The sequence below is a fragment of the Grammomys surdaster genome, unplaced genomic scaffold (assembly GCF_004785775.1).
Source record: "Grammomys surdaster isolate TR1022 unplaced genomic scaffold, NIH_TR_1.0 126313, whole genome shotgun sequence".
Classification (NCBI taxonomy): Eukaryota; Metazoa; Chordata; class Mammalia; order Rodentia; family Muridae; genus Grammomys; species Grammomys surdaster.
Window position 1 is genome coordinate 413,573 of NW_021621113.1, and position 26,966 is coordinate 440,538.

Below are 26,966 nucleotides of genomic sequence, written 5' to 3' on the forward strand. Positions count from 1 at the left end.
CTCTCCCTCTCTCCTTTCTGTTACAGATTCAAGGACCAACCTGTCCCAGGACAGATGAGTTTGAGGACATGTTGAGATACTCGGGTCTGAAGTGAGCAGGTTAAATCTACTTCCTTAGCCACCTTCCAACTGAGCTTAAATAGCACATGACAGTTGGCCAAAATAGCATATATAATATACAAGAGACCTTTGTTTTTCTTCATAACTGAAGAGAGGAGGCAGATGTCCTCGTGACCCTCAGTTTCCCTTTTGGAGATAGGTGATCTTGGAGACCAGCATAGTGGACAGTGAACAGGACACAGAAAGGTGAAGGGAAGCGAGAACAGAAGTTCTGGTAAAAGCAGAAGGCCGGAAATGAGAGGTCAGTACTTGGGGCGCAGTCAGGAGCCCAGAAGGAGGAGGTGCAGAAGCCAGACATCATGTAAGGTCAGTGAGAAACATAAACATACCATGTGGGATACTCAGCTGTGCACAGCCATAACCTGAGCTGCATGGAGGGCATCCTCTTTGAATTAGTGAGATCTTCCGGTTAGTTTTACTTTTACGGGGTTCACTGCAGAGAACTCAAAATTAGCAGCGGGTATTTAATTATCAATCCACAAGATGAAAGGACACAATGGGATTTTATATAGCCAGATTTAAATAGACACAAGGGAACTTGTATAATAGAGTCAGATTTATATAGGTTTAAGTAGTTGCTTAGCAAAATAAGCCTGATGTTGACTATAATTTAGTATGAATGTCAAATAGGAAAAATTCTTTGTAATAGAATTGTTCCTACCTTTAGGAAGGTATTTATTTAGGAAGGTATTTATTTAGGAAGGTATTTATTTAGTAAATTAAGGCTTTCATTCAATAAGAAAATGTATTTAGTTTTCAGAAAAGATGGCTCAGCAGTTTAAGAAGGCCTTTTTGCTCCTGCAGAGGACCAGGATTCTGTTCTCAGACCCACAGGGAGGCTCACAATCATCTGTCACTCCAGTTCCAGGGGATCTGAAATCCTCTTCTGACCAGTTCAGTCACCAGGCTCGAGCATGATGAAGATAAGCATTCAGGCAAACACTCAGACACACAAAATAAAACAAATCTTAAGTTAAAAACCTTTATTGTTGCAAACAGAAAATTAACATCAATTCTATCAATATGTAGCAGAATTTTAACCTTGGGAGTTACAATTAAGCAATGACTATGCTATAACCATCCTTCATAAATTTCCCACATAAATCATCTTTTAATCTAAAGGCATTCATTAAATAAATGCCTGTTTTACCAAATCTACACTTATATCTGTAACTCTTAAATCTGTTAATAAACAAGTCAGAAATCATGAAATCGTCTGTACTATAGAAATTAACTATTATCAAAAGCACATCACAAAGGCATAAGTTATAGCTAGGATTAGAGCAAGGGGATCTGTATGTGTCTGAGATCACCCTGGTCTTTATAGTGAGATCCTGCCTCAGAGACAGGGAGAGGAGAAGAAGTTAAGTTTAAACCTTATTAACAGAAGATGTCTTTGAGCAAAACCCCCTTCACCTTAAACTATTATATACAGAAACATTCACACTCACACTCATAATCATGTATACACTTAATGTATAACATTTTATAACATAAAGTGATTAGGTCTTATTCTTAATACTTAGAACATTTAATAATGTTTGTGCACTCAGATAAAACCCCAAATAGTTTAAATCTTAGTTCATCAGTAAGTAATTACCTTCTACAAAACCGTTTAGGTCAGCTTTGTTTTTCCTGTGTCTCTGATACAGTAGAGGACGTAGACATTAAAGATCGGTCCTTGAGGAGGAGGAGGATGACGACGATGACTTCTTACCTATTATTTAACACCAGAGAGATGTGGCAGGTCAGAAGAAGAGAGGGAAAGTACAGGACTGGACTGGCTTAGAAGGCTTAGGAAGCCTGCTTTAAGGCAACTGTGTATGGGGGGGGGTTATCTTTCATTGTGGGGAAGTTTTGAACCTAGATGTGGGGAGGTGTGAAGGGAAAGGCAGGTGCCTTCATTGGATGGGTGGGTCATTTGCTTTAACTAAGGCTTCTGACTTCTAGAGGCCCATGGTTCTCCCAGAATGCTTAGAGAGACTGCTTTACAAACCCAGGCATGCTATTTACCTCTTTATACAGCATCTGTAAGCACAGGAACAGTTATGAGAGCTGTCTGAAGAAGCCAGAGATAGCAAGCTGCAGTGCCTGGGGGACTTAGCATTTCCTGAAGTCCAGAGGCCCCTGGGGAGCCTGTCACAGACAAACTCTCCATAGGAATGTGCTAACCCTCTGCAAGATGACAGGAAATGAGGTCGTATTAGTCCTATGTTGTAACCTAACAGTCACATGAGCAACTAACTTGGTTATTGAACATGTGTTATTGTTATTACTTTTAGATTTATCTTACGTGTATGAGTGTTTTGTCTGCGTATACATGCCTCGTGCACTCAATGGTCAGAAGAAGGGATTGGATCCCATTGGACTGGAGTTTTGGATGGTTATATCCTGCGATTGTGGGTACTGGGACTTGAACCAGGATCCTTTGCAAGAGCCACAAGTGCAGGAGGAGCCGAGAGTTCTACAGCTTAGCCATGGAGCCACGTCTTTAGCCCCTGAGCACATATTATTCTTCAGTTTTATCTTTTTTTTTGTATCATTTAACTTCCTGGGAGCTTCAGAGCTGGCCAAGATGTTCAAACTCTGCCTTTGCCGTTTTAGTTTAAGACAATGCTATACAACAGCAGTACTTTGAATGCATCCTAGTTCTTATAATGTTTTAATATTTTATGAGACACAATTTTAGTAAATTCCAAGTTATATCTGAAGCAAGAGCTGTAAATTACCTTGTTTCTAAGACAAACAACACACAAACAGCTAGGATGAGGGTCTTAAAGCCCACGTCCACGGTGACACACTTATTCCAACAAGGCCACATCTACAAACAGTGCCACTCCCTGGGTCAAACACATTCAAACCACCACAGGTTTTAAATCTTTAGCATGATTTTGTGGGACCCCACTGAAAACTGTGAACACTGAGGCAGAACTTCAGCCAAAGTGGGTGTGTGTGCCAGGGGGAGGTAGACAGTTTAGCAGGTGGCAGTGGCTTGCTGGGGGTTGCAGCAAAGAGAGAGTGTGAGCATGGTGGGAGTTCCACCCCTCCCAAAGACTATATGAATGGACCGGGTTATAGATCAGTGCTCCCAACGTTCCTAATGCTGAGACCCTTCGATACAGGTCCTCATGCTGCGGTGGCACCCACCATAAAATTATTTCATTGCTACTTCACAATTGTAATTTTGGTACTTATGAATCATAATGTAAATATCTGATATGCAGGATATCTTACATTGGACCCCAAAGGGGTGGCGATGCATGGGTTGAGAACCGCTTTTGTAGAGGGAAGTGGCTACTCTAAACCCCATTTTACTTATTTATTTATTTATTTATTTATTTATTTATTTATTTATTTATGAAAGACTCTTTTTTTCCCCTCTACAGAAAAGAATATATTTTATGGATATTTCTAGTTGTTCAGATGTTAGTTGTTAGACTTCGGCGGGCAGCTTGGAACAGACAACACCAGACCAAACGGTTCGAAAGGGGAAGGGGTTTATTCAGGGCAGAGGGCAAAGGTAGGGAGAGAAATGGGAGAAGATGGTGGAGGAAGAGGAGAGAGAGAGGAGAGAAGAGGAGGTCGGCCATGACCATTTTGAAAGACTCTTTAGGTACTGAGCTGTGGCTGGCAGGGCAGGATGCAAATGCTGCAGGAATCTGGAGCATTGGGCAGGAAGAGAGAGCTTTGTGGCTGAGAGCTGAGGGGGAGGGGAGGAAGAAGTGGATATGAGATTGGTGGGGTGAAAGCCTACCAGCTTGGAGAGGCTGAGTGTGATAAACAGGGTGTAGCCTGGCACTCCCGTGGAGACGTGGAGACCGGAGTTAAATGCAGGCTGGTGCAGGGGAGAGAGGGGCAGTGGGGTGCTTACAACTCGAGGCTGCCACTTGGGACCTGGAGCCTCTGCAGATGTCCTGGCTGAGAGGTAGAGGGAACATTTTCAGAGAAGCATTCAATGGAGAAGGTACCACATGGTATTAGCATATAAGAGAGCAAGGAGAGAGATAGGCAGAGACCAGGAAACTGGAATGTCTTTAAGGTGGGGCCACAGCAGTATCAGGCTAGACAGGCTAGAAAAAGGCTATTTGTTGCTATGATGTTCTAGTTCTCCCAGTCTATAAAAGTTTGGATGTGAAAGGGACCACTTTCAGGCCACTGAGAGCCGCTGTCTTCATATAGTGGCCAGATACTGTTACAGAAACCATAAGGTTTTGGTCTGATGTCTCCCTGAGGATAAAGCCTTCTGAGATTATGTCAAAGATATCTGAGAGGAGAGTTGAGATGCTACCTATGAGGCCTGGTAAACTGAGGACATGATAGAGAGCAAGAGGGACAAACTTCCTCATGCCTCTTAATGTCTGCTTGGAACTGTAATAAAATATCACAGACAATGGATTAAATACAACACATGGAGCATCCTTCGAAACTGTCTGAGCTGAGCTGGTCCTGAGCCAAACTTGGGGGATGTACACCTTACTTAGCATGGAGATTTTTACCAGATCTGGAGATGGGCGGGTGTCCCAAAGACATTCACTGGAGGAGAACAGAGGCCAGTGCTGGCTGCAGAAAGGGCGGAGGGGAGGGACATCCCCAGAGGATCGTCCATTTAAGTGCTACCCCATCCGAGTTGCGGCATCATTACTGGCACCACCACATGGGAGGGCCTGGACAGGGCTGTGTAGCATGGAAGCCACCAGCCCACTAGTGACCATCAAAAGAACAAGGAACTGAGGTGAGGTGAGGTCTGGCTTGTCACATTTTAAGTGCTCAGCTACAACACATGCCTAGTGATTACAGGGCTGGTCAGCAGAGAAAGAACACTCTGTCACGGAGGCATGTCCTACTGGGTGCTGAGCTGGATGGAGGCTGTTTCTCTGTGTGGTACCTGGCTTGCACTAGACCTATGTTCGCTAGGACAGAGAACTCAGAGCTGAGAGCTGGGTCCATACTACACCTCTGTGCATTCTGGGTGTCTCCAGGGCTTGTATTCTTTATCCCTGCACCCTGCCCAATTTGTGATGCTCATCGGGAGGGTGTGTGGGCTGCCTTGGTTGCTCGTCTAAGAAAGCTGCTCAAGTTGGCCCAGACACAGGTTATCTCCTCACTGATAATTAGTGTGTGTGTGTGTGTGTGTGTGTGTGTGTGAGATGACCTGCACCAGGTGTGAATTGTGGCTGCTTAGGCTTGTGGAAACCAGAACCACTATGAGGTTCTTTATCCCAAAGCCTGAGGGCTGATGCTCTTCCCTCATTCCCATTTCTTCCTTACGTAGAAACAGTAGACGTTCACATGGCTGTTGACGACATGGTCATCCTGTGATCGTGGATGGTGGCTCCTGCTGGTGACTGTCTATTGCTCCTGACTTAGTGTGCTTGGCTGTAGGTGCTGACCCATGCCACGAGTTCTCATACCTGGGTCTGAATGTGCAATGGATTGTGGACATGCTCAGAACTTAGTCATCTAAGCTCTATGACGCTTGCCTGGTTGGCTTATGGTTTATAGCCTCTGATTACTTCTGACACCTGACTAGCTTTGCTTTGGCCTTTTCTCTGTCTCTCTGCAGGAGCAGGGCTTGGCCTCTGTGCCTCTGAACTATGACCTGACATCCTGTTCTGACCACACTCATCTCCTGAAACTCTGAAATCTCTGTTCTGACATCCACCAGCTGGTGTGCTGGGTGACACCTTTGGAAGTAGCTCACTCTCCTCCTGCCCAGGTCCTGGTTTTGTGTTTTACCAACAGTGAAGTCCCAGCATGCCTAGCTCTGAAGTTGCTAGTGGTGGGCATGGTTTCAAAGGCCCTCTGTGTTGTATTTCTAAAAAGATAAAATGAGGAGGGGATATGTTCTATGAAGGTGTGGTGAAGTATGGGGGAAGGGGATGTCTCAGTGGGCCGATGCCGAGGCATCCCTTCCCACTGAGGGGCCAGCCACACAACGACGGTTTATTATAGAATAGAGCTTATTCAGGGCATGGGGAGGGGAGTCAAGAGGCTAGTAGAGTCAGAGAAAGGCAGAGAAAGGGAGAGAGTAGAGAAGTAGAGGCTGGCCATGAGCATGTAGAGAGAGAGGGGGGAAGGAAATGAAGCAGGGGGAGGGAAAAGCAAGGGATCAAGAGAGGAGCAAGAAAGAGAGAGGAGGGGCAAGCAGCCCCTTTTTATCAGGGGTCAGGCCCACCTGGCTGTTGCCAGGTAACTGTGGGGTGGAGCTTAGACAGAATGCTAACACTGTGGGCTTGTCCACCTTGGGGAGGTAGGTTAACACATAGCTACAGTTCTGGGTTTAAGGGCACTGAGGAGGTGTCTAGGTTAGCAGCTGATCTGGGATCACATGGGAGACTGACTTTTCTCCAGACTTGGGTCTCTGGCCCAGAGGGTTGTCTGCGTCTCTCATTTGTTGTACAATAGGGCTCCTGAGGCTGGAGTAGGGGCCAAACACTCAGGTGGGGCAGCCCACCTTTTCTCTGTCTAAACCCGGAGTCATTCTCATCTCTTATATAGAACAGTCTGTTCTCTCCCTGTCTGACCTCTTTCTCAACTGCTCCGGGCCAAATAAAGTTGTGGTCATAGAGGTGGTGCCCCAGGCACCAGGAGGTTTCCAACAACACTAGCAAGTGCCCCAGCCTTCCATTCCTCCTTGTGCCTCACAGAACTGCCACTGAGAGGTGTGGGTATCCGGGGAGGGGTCTTGGTTCCAGAAACAAACAATGTTGCTACACATACCATTGTTGGGAGAAGCCCAAGGGACAGCCTGTGCTCCCCCCCCCATTCCCCAGGGGGTGCTTTTCTTTTCCCTGGCTCTGTAGCTCATTGTCTTTCCTATTCAAGGAAGGACGGGAAAGGGCATGCAAGGGACCACAATGTAACTTACCCTAGAGACTAACCACGTAAGTCACCAGCTACCGCTCTCTCTCTCTCTCTCTCTCTCTCTCTCCTCCTCCTCCTCCTCCTCCTTCTCTTCCTCCTCTTCTTCCTCCACCCCTTCTTACCTCCACCAAAGATACCAACCTATGGCTGCAAATGGAGTCACCCTGGCTTGAGTGCTTCCCTTTCTGTCTCAGCTCTGCATCTGTGGAGTCCTGACTCCTGTCTACTCAGAGGTGGGTCATAGCTCACGTGGTGACCACTTACTGTCTCATAACGGAATTCCACAGACCCCCCCCCCCCAACCACGACGGGGCTATAGGGTACTTGGAAGAGTCCTCATGCTGTGTCCAGAGGTCTCCCTGTAGGCCTCAGTTTGCAGACAGCTTGGGTTCCAGGTGACACCAGGTTTCCATCAGCCCTATAGCATAGACCTATCTATGTAGAGCATACACCACTCATGTCTTAGAGGTTCTCAATCTATGAGTCACAAGCCCCAAAGGACCATCAGAAAACACAGATATCTATGTTATGATTCATAACAGTAGCAAGATTACGGTTATGAAGTAGCAACGGAAATAATTTCATGGTTGGGGGCCACACCATGAGGAGCTGTATTAAAAGGTCACAGCATTAGGAAGGTTGGGAAGCACTGCCTTAGATCTTATAGCAGGTGGTTGGCTTTGATCCATGGCATTTATCTATCTATCTATCTATCTATCTATCTATCTATCTATCTGTTTGTTTATTTTGGTGTTTGGGTTTTTGGAGACAAGGTCCTGGAACTCAGTATGTGTCTAGACTGTTCTCTAACTCACAGAGATCTGTCTGTCTCTGCTCACTGAGTACTGGGATTAGTACATGTGCTACTATGTGTGGTTACACCAAGTTTCCATCAGTCATTACAAAACCATTTAGAGTCTCATGAAGGGTGTGTGTGTGTGTGTGTATGTGTGTGTGTGTGTGTTGGGGACTCTTCTTAGCAAATTCAGGTAATGCTTTGTCCCTGAACCTCAAAATAGCATGCGTGTGAGTTTCTCTCCAGACATGCTGCAGGAAAGATTGCTCCCATGGACTCTGTCGGTAGCTCCTCCTTTCCTGTCTTAAGGCTCTGACCCAGTCCTGGGAGCTGGTCTGGGAAAGGTCATGGTCTCCTCTATACATCTGCCTCAGGCTGTCCTCTGGTGTATAGCACTGAGAGGTGTAACATGTCTGATGTAATCACACTCTGAATCCTAATGTAACTTCATCCAGAAAAGCCTTTACCAGAACTGCAGTTCCCCTGAGAAGGCAACTGAGTCAGTTAGTGGAGATACATGGTGGGCATTCTCTTTCCATCATGCGTTTGTTTGTGTTGGAGGTGGAGGCACTCAGCATGTCCGAATCTATAACAGGGAACTCCATGGGGGCCAGGGTTGTGGATCTGGCTGGTGGTACCATATGTCAGAAGACAAGGGTCAGGGAGGCTCACTTGGCTGAGACAGGAGACCTCAGACTTTGGATGTCCAGAAAGGCAATGTCTCACCTGGAAAACACCCGTGTGTGTGTGTGTGTGTGTGTGTGTGTGTATGCAAGTGTGCAAACATGTCTACCACCCTGAACATGAAAGCTCAACTTTCTTTCAGAGGAATCCCACTGTTTTGCCGGTGCTACAGTTGCTACACTGCTCTTGCCAGCAAGACAAGCAGACAGTAATGTCTATCTCCCTATGTTAGGCTATTGTGAAAATTTTCTTCTTGGGGGACGGGGAAAGTAGGTGACATCCTCCCTAAGGTCCCAGTGACAAACCAAAGCTTGATCCCTACTACAGTTTACCCTAAGGATACGGTGAGTTTATTAGGCTTCCTACAGAGCTATGGCTAGCCCTAAATCTGCCACACACAAAGGTCTGCACACAACACGGATGATGACCTCCCGGTGGCTCCACAGATGGAGCCCTCTGCCTCCAAGACTTTCCTGGCCAGTGTACGCTACCCTCTCCCAGGGACCCCCAAGGCTGTGTGCAGTTAGGGCAGAATTGCATACAGTTGTCTTGGAGGAGGGGCTGTATACTCAGCTGAGGGACCAGTGACTCTTCCTGCCCCTCCTATGAGGGGACCTCAAGAAGTTCAGTGTGATGGCTCTTTGAAAGCAGTCACAGCTGGTGGCAGTTCTGCTCAGAGGATAGTATTGTCCAACAGGAGGCAATTAAAAAAACAAAACAAACAACAACAATAACAACAAGCTGTCACAACTACCACATAGAGGTAGGCCATGAACTGTCTAAGGGTGAGGTGGGGGAGCAGGTTTAAAGACAAGTGCTCTAAACAGAAGCCTGGGAGACAGGGGCCAGGAGTGATCAAGGGAAGGGAGAAAGGGCTCTGTCATGGAGAAGTCACTTGGGGATGTTTGGAATTGTCCCAAAGGGACATCCTCACAGTCCAGTCAGCTACTCTGGGTTCTGAAAGTCAGGCCTAAATGTCCTCGACCCCTCTTCTGTTTCCTGGGAAAGGCCCTTAGTGAAAGTTCTGGCTGGTCACTTGGTCCTCCACAAAGTCAGAACCAAGTTGTTGATGCTGGAGGGAACACACTAGGTGTGTCTTGTGGGACCAGACAAAGTAATGGGAGATCAACTGGAAGTTGCTCCAGGAATATTGAGGCTGGAGGGTTGCCAAGGGTGTGGATATCTGTGATACCAGTAGACATCTACTTGCCCTTCACTCTGGGACCTAAGGCAGGGAGGTGGCCAGCCTGACTGGCTGTGTGTCTATCCATTTTTCAGTTCCTAAGAAAATGCACATAGAATCCAAGATTAGCCACAGAGAGATGTCACCACTCCACTCCAGCATAAACAGGGACACACACACCTACACATGCGCCCGGCACAGGCATGCCACTCCCTCTTATCCTTGGGCACTTTGGTGCTGGGCAGAGTTCAAGGTAGCCTGTCCCCTCCTCCTCTGCCCTCACCCCCTCAGGCAGCCCCACCCCTGAGAAAGTACAGCTCAGGGGTCCCCAGGGCCGCACAGGAAATGCTTTGTGTGCTCCGGGTCAGCCAGGCTATTTTCTGTCCTAGGACTGGCGGGAGGCTGGGCCTGGAACAACCCGGACTGACATACTCAGCTGTTCTCTTTCCATGGTCCCCTCTCCAGTTGGCGGTGCGTGTTATTGGCTCTGTCAGTGTCTCTTCTATCACGCTGTTTCTGTTTGAGGCATCAGGACAGCTCATTTGATGGTAGCCTCTATATCTTCCAGAGTTCAGCGGGGTTTCTCTCACCCTTCCTAATCATTTTGTAATCCCTTTCTCTGAGCATAGCACCACTGTGGGGGAACTGTAGCCTTGCTTCCCCAGGGAGGCCAAGGCCAGCTACCCTAACTTAATGATGCGTCTTCCCCGCCTTGGCAAGTTTCTGAAGCTGATTGTGTTTTGGTTCAAGAATATTGGTTGCTGGGAGAACAAATAAACACATCCCATAAGCATTTGGAGGCTGCGTGGTGTGCATCTCTTCCGTCCTTACAAAATCTTCAGTGCTCGGAGGCTGTGTACAGGGTGCTTTCTTTAGGGGAAATGATGAGCATGTGGAGTTTGCTTTGAGAGTTGACAGAAGGCAAAGCCTGAGGCTGCCCTTAGTAAGGGGAGATGCCCTTAGTAAGCTGGATTTTGAGTTTATCCATTCGGCATATGCCACAGCGTCAGCTCACAGATGACTGACGGCTCTTAAGTCACAGACTATTGGAAGCCAAGAGTGTGCAACCAAGTGAGAGACATTTTGGCCTAGGTGCCTAAGTGATGAAGTTTAAGAGTCAGTGTGAAAAGCAGACACTTGCCCGAGCCTGAGGAGAGGAGAGTCTGGGGGGAGTTCCCTGAAGAGGTGACAGCTCTAAAGATTGTGAAGAAAGAATAGAAATTCACCAGAGAAAGATAGACATGCCTATGCCACGAAGCCTGGACCATCAGAGGAAGATTATAGAGATGAAGAGACAAGATGTCATGATGTGTGTATGCACAAGTGTGTGGGTGTATGTGTGTGTGTGTGTGTATGTATAGTATGTGTGTGTCACATGTGGCTGTATGCGACTGTGTGTGTATGTATGTGAGTACTAGTGTATATGTATGCATGTCTGAATGAATGTATATAATTTTGTGTGTGTGTGTGTTAAGTGATCTACTTGAAAGTCTTTCTAGGTCTTAAGTAGGAAAAGTGTTGCTTCTATTTTATGTCCAATATGATAATAACTGTACATCTAAAGAATGCTTAATATTTTATTGAATGTTTATAGGAACTGAGTCAACCGGCTGAAGAAACCAAGGCTGAGAGAATGTATCTTTCTCCAAGGTCACCCAGATGTGTGGAAGAACTAACAATCGGCATCTGCACCCCACTCCGTATTGGGGGACTGAACACCTGCAAACTGCTGGGTATGCTTCTGGCTTCTGGGGGCAGCTGAAGATCTTGTCCTGTTTCCCAGTGTTTCTCATGATATTGTCCCTCTGTGCTGGTGGGGGTTTCCCTGAGGAGGGAAGTGAGACCTGCAGGCACAGAGTGTATGTATTGTCTAGCTGCTCCTGGAGGGTGCTTGGGTCAGCAGGCAGAATAAAGACTTAGTGCCAAGCTAGGAAGGGTCTGATTGGTCCCCTGGCCCAGGTCCTGACCTCCATCTCTCTGACGCTTGCTGGGAACTGGTCATTTCCATGAGTCCTGGGTTGCCTGTTAGAGGCCATGAGGACAGGAAAGCCCCTCACTTTCCCTGTCTGATAGTGAAGGATAGGTTTCTTGGGTTTCCTTCAACATGGCCTACTGGATTTAGTCCTGTAGAGCACTCTTCAAGAAAAGGATTGTGTGATCATGAGAGCCAAGGATGTCACTCATCCCTGTGTAGGCACAGTGCACAGTAGAAGCTCTGATGGGTTTAAAGACGTTCATAGCAGTGTTTCTCAAACGACTTATTTGACTCCTGAACCCTTCTCATATCCTGACTGCCTATCATTCCATTGATTACATTTTGGGAGATATTCTAACAGGTGATCTCTAAGGTTCCTTCTCATCCCGTCTCTAAAATGCGAGTCATCGTTGTTATTGTTGTTGTTGCTGTTGGTGTTGGTGTGTGTGTGTGTGTGTGTAAAATATTGGCTGCCCAGCACTGCAGCCCCTTACTAGTTTCCATGGCTTTTCCTTCCAGTCTTGGGGTTAGGGTGGAGAAGAACTGTCTCCCATTCTTCAGAGGGATACTCAAGGACATGTGACCTAGTTTAGATTGTGAACTCAGAGAGCCGGATCCATCTAAACTTCCAGGGGTAACAGAGGGGTCATTTAGAGAAAACGTGCCCAGAGGCATGAATAGACATCTGTGGTGGCATTCTGCATGGATTCTCTGAGTACAGTGTCAGCTAGCCGGAGCTCCAGCTACCAAGGACTCCTGGGTGCCTGCCTGGGTGTTCCAGTACTCACTTTGCTTCTACCCACGGATACTGCGAATCTCTTCCGTGGGTTTCCATTCAGATCATGCTGAATTGTTATGCTGTTTGCAATGGGAATCTCGACTGACTAGAGGTGCTCAAGAAGCGTCGATTGGATGGAGCTGGGACGAGACTGAGTTGGTTAAGGGTCTCACGTGCGTGAAGCTCCAGGTTTGACCCCCCAACACTTCAGCATCTGGACTTGGTGATGTACACGTATGATCCCAGCACCCAGGAGATAAGGACAGGAGAGTCATAATTCATGGTTTGTGGTCAACCTGGTCTACATGAAGCTTTCAGGTTTTTCGGTTGAATGAATCTAAATAGCCATTTTTGGCATCAAGATTGTGTCCAAAATACTGTCAGTATTACGGTCCTAGCCCCATTGATAACTGAGTGTTGGCCCTGTGAGGAGTGCATCATAAATGTCAACTTGATCTGTGTCTCTGCACACCCCTATATCTGATATGGGAGAGACTGGCCTGGGTCAGGGCAAGTCTACCACAGTGCTGTGTGAACACAGGGCCACAGTGCTGTGTGAACACAGGGCCACAGTGCTGTGTGAACACAGGGGAGTCCCGGCAGAAGACTCTCGAGCTGGGAGTTGGAAGGAGGTGGGTCTGAATGGTTGTGAGATACCCTAGATTAGAGAGCAATCTAAGCCTCTGAATATAGGAAAGCCTGGGAATGCTGGCCCAGTGTGAGCATAACAGGAGAGGCCCCAGAGGCCACACTAAAGAGAATGGGTTTTAGTCCATTGGCCATGGGAAGTCACAAACATTTGCGGTAGGTGAGGTCAAAGGCAATTTAGTGCATAGGGAAACCCAGGGCTTTGAACTGACATTCAGATGTTGCTGTGTATAAGCTATAGCTTGGGAAAGTTATATGAATTTTCTGAGCTTTAATGTCTTCTTTAAAAATGGATACAGAACTGTGGTGGTGGTGGTGGTGACATATGCCTTTAACTTTAGCACTCGGAGGGAAGAGGCAGGCGGATCTCTGGGAGTTCAAGGCCAGCCTGGAGTACAGAACAAGTTCCAGGACATCTGGGGCTATGTAGTGAGACCCTGTCTCAAACAAACAACAAACAAAATAGATACAGGACTGAGAGTGTGCCTCTGTGGTAGAACAGAGCCCCTGATTTGTCTCACACACAGATAGACACGAGAGAGAGAGAGAGAGAGAAAGAGAGAGAGAGAGAGAGAGAGAGAGAGAGAGAGAGAGAGGGGAAAAGATAATAATAAAACTTCAGGATGTGTCGCAAGGACGTAAGATGATGCAAAGTATGATACAAAGTACCTAGTTTGTCAGCTGGCGAGGTGGCCCAGCAGGTAAGGGCCACCAAGTCTGACAATCTAAGTTCCAACTCTGCCTGGAATCCACATGGTAGGAGGAGATAACCGAGTTCTTCAAGTTGTCCTTTGACTTCTTAGTGCATACTAAATACATAAACATAAACAAACAACTTGGTTGTGCAGGCATCCCGTGAAGGATGTGTTGTCATGACAGAGATCCCTGGGCTAGACCGTCAAAGCCCCTTCACCTGCTGAATTCCTGGAGAGCACAGACTGCACCTTTTATGCCCTCATTCTCCACGCAGTTACAGGATCAGGTGACACTCTGAACAGGCTGGGTGGTTCTACAGCTGCTGTGGAGGAAGGAATAGAGAGGTGTGACTGTTGGCAAGGAGGCGATTGTCAGAGGGATTCAGGCCAGAGATGCGGAGCCAGCCCTGGAGAGTGAGGTCTGACCCCGGGGAAATCCAATCTTCACCTTTTGGCAGCTTTTCAGTGTAGAGGAAGACGGAGGCTCCGGAGAGCCAAGGAGTTCTTGCCTTGTGTGAACTAAGAGAGAAATCGGTCTTTCTTCTGGGACTTTTTAACTAGAAAGGCTCAGTGAATGTTTACATGGACACAAAGATAGGTGTGGGTAGACTGGACCAGTTCATTCTTGGTGTCGACGTACACAGAGAATTTAGACTTAAAATATGGACAATTTTTTAAATGGTCTGTCTGTCTTGGGCGATAATGTTCCTGTTGGTGGAGGTTACAGTCTGAGTAGATGATGGGCAACTGTGAGGAATGAAGCTAGGACGAATTAACCCAAGAGTTGCCTGCAGAGTGTATCCGTCAGCTTCTGCAGAGTGTATCCGTCAGCTTCTGCAGAGTGTATCCGTCAGCTTCTGCAGAGTGTATCCGTCAGCTTCGGCTGTGTAAGAAGCACACAATCTCAGCGATATACATCAGGAGAGATTTATGGCTCATGGGCCCGGGGTGACTTAGCTTGACTAAATGGCACTGTTGACTTTGGATGGGATCTTTATAGGTCTGCTGGTTGCTTGGTTGTTGACAGATCTAGACCATTTCAGCCAGGATGATGGCATGGCCACTTATTTTGCATCTTACAGGTGAACCCAAGTTTGTGATCTTGGTAGGGTTAGAAGCAGGGCAGCCACAGACGTGAAGGCCTCTGCAGATCTTGACTTAGAATTAGTATCTAGTTATCTCTTTTGCACCTTGTTGGACAGAGCAGACCACAAGAGGGGGGCATACAGATGCCACCTTGTAAGTGGGGAAAGCCACGGAATCAGATGACAAAGGCTGTGGACAGGGAAGGATGAGGAATCAGGGTCAGTAGCACAATCTATTATGAATGGCAGTGGTCAGAACTGCACTTCTCAGTCTGAGCGCTGTGCAGACCTAAGTTCTGTCTGTATTCCTCTGGGACCTTTGTAAGGCTTGAAGTGAGCCTCAATGTTTTGGGAGTGTTTTCCCAGACAATTGTTAAAATCCTCTTAATATGCATTTTGTTTTAAAATAGCATTTATTTATTTATTTATTTATTTATTTATTTGTGTGTGCACCTGTGTGCATATGTGTGTCTGTCATGGCACCCTTGTAAAGGTCAGAGGACAACTTTCAGGGGTCAGTTCTCTCCTATCATGTGGGTCCTGGGATTGAGTTCAGTCCATCAGGCTTGGCAGCAAATGCCTTTGCCTTTTTAAATATAGAATGCTTCACAGATTTGCATGTCATTTCTGCACAGAGGCCACGCTAATCTCTGTGTTGTTTCAGTCTTGTTATATGTGCTGCCAATGCCAGCACCAAACAGGCTAATTTTAATCTGCTCTTCTATATGTGTTTATTTGTTTCTGAAATGAAAATATCGTATCAAAAATTTCTCTTTACTGAAAAAAAATTCAAAATCAGAAAATCTAATTCCATACCCCAATTACTACCACCCACCCACCTAAGCTACCTGATACTCCCTGCACACATGCTCAGGTTCTCATATGTGATCTTCAGGCTGCTGAGGCCCACAACTTGAGATCTACTGGTGCTTCTTTGGGTCAAATCCCAAAGTAAAAATACATCAAAGTTGTTCGTGCATGTGGATTCCTTATCAAAGGCTGGTGACAAGGTTAGACAAGGAAGCAAAGTTAGATGTTCAAGAAGAGAAATCTGCCTGAACCTGTACATCCTTCTTACCCTATTCAAACTCACTGTCCTCCAGCCTTTCACAAGTCTCAACCCGCCATAATAAGCAGGAAAGAACACTGTACTATTTTTGCCTCAGTCACCTCTACCACAATGGACTCTCTTCTAGTGTTCTCAGGAGGGTTCCCTCTGTGACATACATAAAAACTACAGGTACCTCTGAATGATTCAATTCTTGCTTTACTCTGATCTCATTATCAGTCTTCTTACATCTCTCAAGACAAGGTCTTGTGTAGCTCAGGCTAGCCTTGAACTCTCTATGTATCTGAAGATGACCCTACACTCCTAATCCCTCTGCCTCTACCTCTCAGGTGCAGGGATGAGGGGTGTGTGCTCCAAGCTTGGCAGCCAGTGTTTCTTACTGTTCTTTAAACCTGGTAGTGCCTGTTGTTGAAAAGGGGCCTCGTGACTCACTGGGTAAGAGCGCTTACAGAGGAGCAGGATTTAGCTCCTAGCATCAACATTGGGGGCCCACAACTGTTTCAAGTCCAAGTCCAGCTCCAGGGAGCTCAGTGCTGTCTTCTGGACTCCATGAGCACCTGAAACTATGTACACACACACACACACACACACACACACGCGCACGCACGCGCACGCACGCATGCACACACACGTAATTAAGAATAAAATAATTTTTATGTGATGTGCTGGAGAGATGACTCAGCAGTCAAGAGTAGTTGCTGCTCTTACAAGGACCCAAGTTCCATTCCCAGCTCCCACTCAATCATCTGTAACTCTAGTTCCAGGGGATCCAATGGCCTCTTCTGGCTTTCAAGGGCACCAGACAAACACATGGTAGACATACATGTAGGTAAAACAAAACAAAACACTCATACACTTAAAATAAAAATAAATATTTTTAAATAAAGTAATTAAACATTTTTGAGTATTTTTTTTTCTCAAATTTTGTCAGCTGGGTTTTCTGTGTGAGTCATCATATCGGGGCTCTTCTTCATCTGTCTGGGTCATGTCCTGTGCACCGAACCCCTAACCCCCTTGCTCCCCACCACCACGTGGCTGGCAGGACCTTTCATGTGGTAACCCTGTTCTCCCATGCTTTTCATTTCCATCCCTGAGGTCCCTGCTTGGTTTCCCAGGTGGGGAAAGGCTCAGGTTCCGTGGGAACAAAGGACTGAAGGCAGCTGAATACAGAAGGATTTGGAGATCAGAGCCTGTAGCAGCTTAAGGGCCAGTGTACTCAGACACTGAGGGTCCTCAGGTCCAGGCCCCACACGGGTCTGTGCCTGGGGGACCAACTGTGGGCTGAAAAAACCTCACTGATTTCTTCATCCAACTGACAGCCGCCATGCTCCAGGCTCTGTTGTCGGTCCTGGGGGTGGCAGTGTTGGAGAGGGGTAAGCTGGATCACGATTCTGCTGATCTGAAATTAATTTCCAGCCAAGGGGTGGGGGCAGACAGTAAATCTAGAAGCCAAGCCATGTATAACTTCAGATTGCTGTACACTAAGTGCCAGGTCTCCTAGCTGGGGATTTCCTCACAGGTTCAAAGTTGGATTGATGGCACGCAGCACAGGTGAGAAGTCACCTTCCAGGGCTCCCTTGGGGGCCGTGCTGGCTGCCCATACGGAGAGTTCAGTCCACAGCTAGACCGCAGGAGGCCAGGCCTCTCTGGACTGGATTCTCAGGCCAGGACCTTAGGGACAGGAAGCAGGTGTGTGGTTGGATAAGGACAGAACAAAAATAGAGCTTCAGATGGTGAGGGAAGATGAGTGAGGGCCTGGAATCAGACAGCAGGGTGGGGAGGTTTGTTCAGTTTGAAAGCAAGGGGTTCAGGCTCGATACCCGGTGACCAGAGAATCAGTCCATGGAATAGATCTCAAACCGGCTCTGACTTAAGATCCTTGGTTCCTGGGGTCTTACCTTCCGGGATCACTATGTGCGCTGGTGGATTTTTGGGTTTGTTTCAGTACTGAGGATTGAATCTAGGGTCTTATACACAGTAAATTCTCTGCCACAAGGATTCATTTACTGAGGTTTCAATATTTTTTCGATCTGAGATAGGTAAGTTTCCTAGGCTGGCCTTGAACTTAGCCTACAGCCCAGCCAGGCCTTGAACTTGTAATCCTCCTGTCCCAGTCTCCCAAGTAGCTGAGATTTTAGGGCTGCACCACCAGATCCACCATAGAAGCAGCTCTTTCAAATTTTTCTTACAATTTAATTCTATGTATTCTTATTGCGTATGATGTCAGGGGCGGGGGAAGGCGTGCGTGTGCCACCGCACGGGTGTGGAGGTCAGAGGACGACTTCGTGGAGTTGCTTCTCTCCTCCTCTCTCTCGGTGAGTTCTGAGGATCAAACTTGTGTAGCAAGCTCTCTACCCACTGAGCCAACTTGCCAGCCCTGGGAATCAGTTCTGATGTCAGCTCAGAATGTGGGTGCTTTGGGAAATATGTGGAGGGCAGATTTTTGAGGCAGCATCCCACACTGGGATGGGTTCCTAAACTCTGCAGCACTTACAGAGTGGGCGGGTGGTACAGGGCTGCACTGAGGGGCGAGGTGAGACTGCTCATGGGGGGGCACAAGCTTGAGCACCAAGGTCTCTCTGTGAGTGGTGAGAAGGAGACTGAGTCAGTCTTCTCATCCTTCCAAAAGTCCCTTATCCTTGCTTCCCCCACCGCCCACATCTGGGCCTCGTGTCTCCCACCCCCACTCCAGTATATACAGGACACCCATCAGTGGGGGCACACAGGCAGACCACAGCCCCCAACTCCAGCTTCTGCTAGACACCTCCAGCAATCTGGATACCCATTTTCTTCTCACCAAAGATGTGAAAGCAGCACAGTTTGCCCTGTGAATTTGGCTGTTAGAGTTGCTCTGGGTTTGTGTAGCGACACACAGGAGTGGCCTTAGCAGAGCACTTAGTGCTTGCTTGCCCAGTCAGCCCCGAGCTGGTAGCCACTGGGCCTCTAGTTTACCCCAAAGTCCCCCACTTAGAGGAAGACATGGCAAAGGGGGTTTGCACGCTGAGTGCACGCCTGCTGGCCATTATATCAACACCTCTCCTCAGGGCCTGGGGACATAGCTTAGTTGCTAGAGTGCTTGCCTAGCACGGGGAGGCCCTGTTTGGTTCAGCACTGTATACATTGGGCATGGTGGTATATACACTGGGAAGGTGGAGGCAGGGGGATTAAGAATGATTCAGGTTATCTCAGTCACAAAGGCAATTTGAGACCAGCCTGGGCTAAATGAGACCAGTCTCGGAAAGAATAAAGTACTTTTCCTCAGAGGAGTTAGAAGGCAGAGGGGACCCAGAGGATATGAGTGTTTTCTGGACAGGGTCAGAATTGACAAGGACAATGAATTTATAATCTTATTGCTGTTTGTCCGTGAATAAGTCATATAGTTTCCCTGAACCGGTTTCTTCAAAGACAATGAACAGCAGTCTTTATTTCTCATTTTCTCCAGAACACAGAGAGGGACGGAGGGCAGAGCAGGTGCCCAGTAGAGCGTCCCAGCTCCCAAACCCACTGTGTTGCTGAGTTCTGCAGTTCCATTCAGCAAGCCTGGGGTCTTCTCAGTGAAAAGAGAACTTGGGTTTGAACTCTCTGTTACGTTGCCCAGACTCCCAGACCTGGCAGGCTGGTCTGTGTGACCCCGAGGGTCAACCTGACTCAGTCCAGGAATGCAGCCCGAGCTGCTAGCCTGCCGGCCTGGCCCTTTTGCGCTTATCAGCACCATATTTGATCAGGATGGGTACCAGCCACCCCTGCCCCCTTAGAAAACAAGAAAGCATGTTTTGTCAGTGGCAGGGTGGAGTGAGGTGGCCTCTCTGGCTCCAGGCTCCCTCCAACCCCCCCACAGTGGGCCTACCAGTGGGGCAGGCAGCCTGTTATTGTTGGAATAGAGAGCTGGCTCACTGGACGCATGTTTCCTCCAGCTGTCCAAGCAGGGAGAGCTGTGGAGGAAACCCTCAGTCCTGTCCATGGGCCTCTGACAAACCCTCTGTCACAACAAGGGAACAATGGCTTGGATGGGCTGGTGGTTGGATGGAAAGGTAGCCCCTCTGCTCTCTGCTTCCACCGTCTAGAGACAGGTTGTAGGGGTGAGAGCAGGGACTGCTCTCCCCTTGCCTCCCCCATCCCATGTCTTGTTTTCCACCGGGTCGGGCACACTGTCTCCCATCTCAGGGGCCAAGGAAAACAGCAGCCTCAGGAAGCATGTCTGGTCTGGAGTTCTGCAGCCCTGAGTGGCAGCAGGGCTGGGGGAAGGAACTAGAGAGGGCCTGATACTGCAGGGCTCCAACCTGCACAGGGTCAGGAGACCAGCAGTCTGTGTCTCCTTGAAAACCTTGAGGACTTTGTCCTCCAGTGTCTCTGTGTCTTCAGTCCCAACATGTGGCCAAGCCTGGAACAGGTGTCTGGAACAACTTGTTCAATACATCAGGGAGAGGTCAAACAGAAGGAGCATCTTCTAGCTCTGCTGCCTGGCAACTGTGTAACTTTCAGCAGGTCTCACATAGCCTGTCTAAACCTTTCTCATCTACAGACTACACACTTCATAGAACTGTCGCGCAAGTGAGATGTTTTTGGGCGTCTTGACCTCGGCCTGGGGGTGGAGATGATGCCATAAATCCAACAGATTTTTAACTAGGGTCAGTACACGGTTGTTGGTGTTGGTGGGATTGCTGACAATGTGTGTTTTGGACCAAGTGACTGTAGTACTTCCCAAGAGTTTATTCTACAGATTTTTCTGTTATTGGTTGTCTTTGAGGCAGGGCTTCAAGTTGCCCAGGCTAGCCCCAAACTTGATTTGTAGAGGAGGATGACCTTGAATGTTTTAATACCTTTACTTCTACTCCTAATGTCTAAAGTTCATATCTGTGGGTGCAAAAAAGGGGGAGGTGAGTGTATGCCAATGATGGTGTTGTAGCTGGGAGGTGCCTCTCTCTGCCTGCTCCCAACTTTTGTGTGGTAAGCAAACATGTGGCCTGTCAGCTCTGGGAATCCTTGGGAATAAGGAAGATAGTTTGGTGTCTACTTAGATGCTCATGTGTGTCAGAGGTTGTATGGGCTACAGAGGGAGCCAAATATATACTTATTCCCTAGCTCTGTCTTCACAGGAATACTGTGAGGAACATATTCTCACTCTATCTTAGAGATGGTGACATTGAGCTATAGAAATGGAATCACATGGCCAATGTCACAGAACTGGGAATTCTTATTTTATTTTAAAATTTATTTAAAATTTTATTTTTTTTACATATGTGTGTTAGTTAGGGATTTATTGTTTGAGATGGGGTCTCAGGAAGCCTAGCCTGTGATTGAACTCACCACGAAGTGTAAGGGTCCGAAAACTGCTGAAGGAAGACCCCCAGACTCAGATAGTATGCAAAGACAAAGAATGTTTATTCTGTAGAAACAACCAGCTTTCGGGGAAGGGGAGTCAACCATTCTCTAAAGTGGTGACCCCAAACTAAGGCACGCAGGCCTTCTTATAGGGATGGAGGGAACTCTAGAAGGATTAGGTGATCTACAACTTCACTGGTGGGTAATAGGGGGTCACAGATGATCAGATGTCTGCATTCCTATGTCATGAACACTTAACCACAGGACGAGATGAGGGTGCCCAGCACAGATGGCCCATTCTGAGCTAAGGTATTTTCCCATTTTTGTGGTTATCTCTAGGTTGTTCTTTGGGAGGGGTTTTATGACCTTGTTTCTGGGTTTTATGGTCTATTTTCTGGAGCTGGTGCCTTATGACCTTCTTTTGGAAATCAGGCCTGGTCCTTAAGTGGGAACAAATGGGGTCGATGTCATCCTTTCAGCAGCTGAAGGTGACGTTGGGTGGCTAACCCTTTCCTAGATCAATTTCTATCTGAAAGCTTGTTGGGATTTTTCTTCTGGGTTGTTTTTACCTATAAAGCAATCAACTTCAGAGGAATTGATATCATCAATCCTAAGATGTTGCATCATCTTTCCCTGAACATTGTGTGGTCTCTTATTCAGTGCCTATACTTAACGTTTCAGGCATGTGTTGTAGATTTCAAGGTAAAGACAGCATACATTTTATTAAATTGATCCCTATATATTTTTTTAAGTTAAAGAGCTTTAATGGTGTTGCAAATTGTGTTTTGAAATGTTAAATTGCAATTGTTGTTTATGCTATGTAAAAATAGTTACTTTGTAGACACTGATCCTGTACGTTACAATCTTGCATTGGGGCTAGATATAACACAAGGATAGAGTGTTTGCCCAACATGCATGAAGCCTAGTACTCAAAAAAAAAAAAAACAAAACTCCAAAACAAAACAAAACAGTACAACCCTCCCCTGCTTTTCTAGACCCAGAAAGGCAAGACTAGCTACAATAGTTGAGTGGCTGAAGCAGGAAGACTGAAAGTTCAGAACCTATCTGGGCTATGGAATGCATTCAAAGCCAGTCTGGGCAACTTAGACTTAGAGACTCTGTTTTAAAATAAAAATTATAGAAGGAGTCGGTCATAGTGGCACACATTTTTAATCGCCAGGCTCAAGAGGCGAGAGGCAGAGAGAGGCAGAGAGAGGCAGAAAAGGCAGAGAGAGGCAGAGAAAGGCAGAGAGAGGCAGAGAGAGGCAGAGAGGAGAGGCAGAGAGAGGCAGAGAGAGGCAGAGAGAGGCAGAGGCAGAGGCAGAGGCAAGCAGATCTCTGAATTCAAAGCCACCCTGGTCAACACAGTGAGTTTCAGGATAGTGGGGCTACACATTGAGACCCTGTCTTAAGCAAACTAAGAAAAACTAAAACAAGATGCAAACAGTACAGAGAGGCTGGGAATATAGCTCAGTGCTAGAGTACTTGCCTATGTGAGGCTCTGGATTCATCCTCCAGTTAAAAAGAAGGAAGGAAGCAAGAAGACATCTTTGTGTTGCTTTCTCACTGTGTAAATCACAACGTGTAAGGTATAATATAGGTGCCACCCAGCTCACTCACTGACAGTGTGCACTGTTCAGTGCTTCCCAGAGCTGACAGGTGCTCTGCTCAATTTCTTTGAATGTTTTCCTTTTTTTTTTTTGTAATTTATTTTGGTTCCTAATAGTATTTTAAAAAACTTTATCTATTGTTATCATTGTGTGCGTGGTATGTTCATGCACCACAATGAGTGTGTTGAGGCCAGAGGTTCTCTTTTTCTACCTTTTATGAGGGTTCTGGGGGATCAGACTCAGGTCATCAGGCTTTTGAGGCAAGCCCTTCAGTGGCTGAGCCAGTTTGGTGGCCCTTTACAGATAATCTGCAGTAATATTTTTTTTCCTGCAGTGTGGTCATGTATATATATATATCTTTTCAAAAGGATATTTTTATATTTCTGAAACAACTTTTCTTTTATGTGGCCCTGGGAATGGAGCCCAGGGTCCGTCCCATACTCAGCAAGTGTTCTACTACTGAGCCACATGCTCAGCCCTGTGAAACAACTTTTTTTTCCATTAATTTGTTTATTTATTCACTTTAAATCCTGATTGCAGCCCCCCCTCTCTTCCTGGTGCCCCCTCACACAACCTCTATCCTTACCACCCCTCCCCTCACCTCTAAGATGTGGGAGGTTCCTCCTCCCCCAACCCATACCAACCCACCCTGGCACCTCAAAGCACTGCAGGAGGACTAGGCACACCTTCTCTCACTGAGGCCTGACAAGGCAGCCCAGTTAGGGGACTAGGATCCACAGGCAGGCAACAGAGTCAGGATAAGCCCCTGCTTCAGTTGTTGGAGAACCCACATGAAGACTGTCTTAGTTAGGGTTTCTATTGCTGTGAAGAGACACCATGACCAAGGCAACTCTTATAAGGACAACATTTAATTGGGGGTGGCTTAGAGTTTCAGAGGTTCAGTCCATTATCAGGGCAGGAAGCATGGTAACATGGAGGTGGACATGATGGTGGAGAAGGAGCTGAGAGTTTTACATCTTGTTCTGAAGGCAACCAGGAGAAGACTGACTTGCAGGCAGCTGGGGGGGTCTCTAAGCCCACCCCCACAGTGACACACTTCCTCCAACAAGGCCACACCTCCTAATAATGCCACCCACTCCCTGGGCCAAGCATATTCAAACCACCACAAAGACCAAGCTGCACATCTGCTACATGTGTGGGGTTGGGGTGGGGTGGGGGTGTTAGGTGCAGCCCTTTGGTTGGTAGTTTGGTCTCTGGGAGCCCCCAAGGATCCAAGTTAGTTGACTCTGTTGGTCTTCTTGTGGAGTTCCTATCCCACCTGGGTTCCTCAGTCTTTCCCCTAACTCTTCCACAAGACTTCCCAAGCTCAGTCTAATGTTTGGCTGTGGGTCTCTGCATCTGTTTAGGTCAGCTGCTGGGTAGAGTCTCTCAGAGGACAGTTAAGCTAGGCTCTTGTCTGTGAATTCAGGCTGATAGACAGAAACATAGCCTGAGGCTCCAAGGTAGTTGAAGGGAGACGGCAGGTTTGCAGTGTGTCCCTATTGGTCCTCTTTGTACAGCTGTGCACATCACCCCCCCCATGTCAGAGGTTGCTCTGCATTCATTTATGTCCATCTCACCCAGGGCACCTGGGCATCCAGGACAGCAGTGACAAATATAGTTGTCAACAGTGTCATCATATGTTGCATCATTGTGACAAAACTTTGATCAAACAATGAGGTATCAGAGGCTTACAATGTGTCCCAGAGAATCCATTACCCCTGCAGTCACAGTAGAAGTCGTTCCCTCCATCCAGACGTGTCTATGATGACATGACTGACTGGTGTATTCACAAAGTTGAGTTCACAGTGATCTCCAAGGAATCCAGGTTCACAGTCACAGTAGTAAGCCCCAAGAGCATGCTGACACATGACACCATGTAGACACGACTGGGATACACATTCATCAATTTCCGGCTCACAGTTCACACCAGAACACTCTTGAGGACAGACACACGTGTATCTTCCTATCTCCTTGAGGCATACAGATTCATTCATGCATGAATCAGAAACACATTCATGCACTTCCAAGTCACAAAGCCAGCCTTGATGTCCAGGCATACCGAAGCAAGGATAACCATTGGTTCTTCTTGACAAAGTCCAAGAAACCACTTTGTAGAATCCAATTTCCTGATGGTCCCTTTAGCTTGGTCATTGTAGAATTTGCTCTTCTGTGTAAGTTTCTCCTGGTTGGGGTTATTTTTTCCTGCTTCTTTGCATGTATGGTGAGTTGTTTTTTGTTTTAAAATCAAATGTTTGTCATTGTAAGTTGAAATTTTGAGGCGCTGGAATTTTTTTACTGTATTCATTTAAGAAATGGTAGAATTTTGAACCACCCAGTTGAGTTACTTGGGGTGTTAAAACAGACTTAAAACATCTTTTATATGATTTTATTTTCTCCCTTTGTCCTGGTTAGTGTTTTTTTTAACTTTTGCATAATTTTTAAAGTTTACATCAATATGTGTGTGTACTTCTTTGTCTGTATGTGTACCACATGTGTTCAGTGCCTTCAGAGACCAGAAGAGGTCATTTGAGTCTCTAAATTAGGGTTACAGATAGTTGTGACCCTGCCCAATGTGGTTGCTGGGAACTGAACCCAGCTCTCTGAAAGAGCAGCAAGTGCTCTTAACCTGGAGTCATCTCTCCAGCCTTTCCTGGTTAGCTTTTACTGTTAACTTGATACAACCTCCGTTACCTGAGAAGATAGAATCTCAGCTTAATAACTGCCTTGATCACATTGGCCTGTGGCCATGTCTGTGTTAGACTCTTGGCTGCTGACTGATGTGGGAGGGGTTCATTCCACTCTGGGTGGCACCATCCTTGGGAAGGTAGGCCTGGGCTGACTAATGAAGCTAGCTCAGCCACAGTGAGCTACTACACATTCATTCTTCTGTGGTTCCTGCCTTGTGTCTCAGTCCTGATCTTCCCTCAATGACAGATTTTGACTTAAACAAGCCCTTTACTCCCCAAGTTGCTTTTGGTCATGATGTTCATCACAGCAGAAGAGAGAAGACAAACTAGAATGTCTTCTAATCATGGTATATGATATCCAGACTTTGTCTTAACTTGAGGGTCTGTAAATCCTCCATATTCATTCTGCTTACAGGCAAAGGCTGCTTTCTGAAATGCTCCCACTCCAGTCTCTGACCCAAGCTACCTTCTTGCCTGGCTTTATCATCACGCTGTTGTATGGTTACATCACTAAGACTTTGACTTTTCCATGGCTTCCTTGATATTGCAACATTTTCCACACAGATAGTGACTGCCATCTTTGTGAGCCCTGGGCCGTTTTTCAGCACTGTCCTTCCCACAGGCTGAATTCCCTTCCATTCCTATTCTAGAACCACTTTTTCTTTAGGCAGCATCTTAAACCTTCCTCCTCTTCCTCCCCCTCTTCCTCTCCCTCTTCTTCCTCCTCCTCCTCTTCTACTGCAGGGTCAAAAATTGACTGAGATGCTGTCAGAAGGTTCCCTGGGAGCATGTGCTGTTAGCCTCACATCAAAGGATGCTCTGGACTCAGGCTGAGTTAAAACTCTCTATGTAGCTGAGGACGACCTTGAACTCCAGTTCCTCCCGGCTTCACTTCCTGAGTGCTGGGGTTATTAGCAGTCATGAAGCTCGGTTACACAGTGCCAGGCATTGAACCTCAGGCCTCCTGCCTGTTCAGCAAGCACTTTATCAACTGAACTCCCAGTTAGTGGTTGGTTTTGGTTTTGTTGTGTGAGTCCAGAGCATCCTTTGGTGTAAGGCTAACAGCTCAGTGCCATGTGAGTGGTTCCTCTTGAGCAGTTCATCGAATCCCCAGGTATTCAGGATTCCCACTCTGGACGGTGAGGACACGAAGTGTGTCTGGCCCCTGGGGCTCCAGGATTTGTTCAGCTTGTATCTTTTGAGTGAACTTTACCATCTACTCATGGAATTTCATCCCCTACATGTAATGATCATTATTTAGCTGTGTGATCCCAGGGAGCCTATGACGGTATCTAAGTTACTTTTCTATTGGTGATAAGACACTGTGGCAGCCTGGCAGTGGTGTCGCACACCTTTAATCCCAGCACTTGGGAGGCAGAGGCAGGTGGATTTCTGAGTTTGAGGCCAGCCTGATCTACAGAGTGAGTTCCAGGACAACCAGGGCTAT

General features: G+C 47.0%; 1 non-coding gene across 1 annotated transcript; it reads right to left on the bottom strand.

The window, feature by feature from the left end:
- Positions 1 to 15,418: 15,418 nt before the first annotated feature.
- LOC114614402 lies at positions 15,419 to 15,522 on the bottom strand. Its single transcript, XR_003710321.1, has one exon. It is a non-coding gene; the product is annotated as a U6 spliceosomal RNA (small nuclear RNA).
- Between the last annotated feature and the right edge of the window lie 11,444 nt (positions 15,523 to 26,966).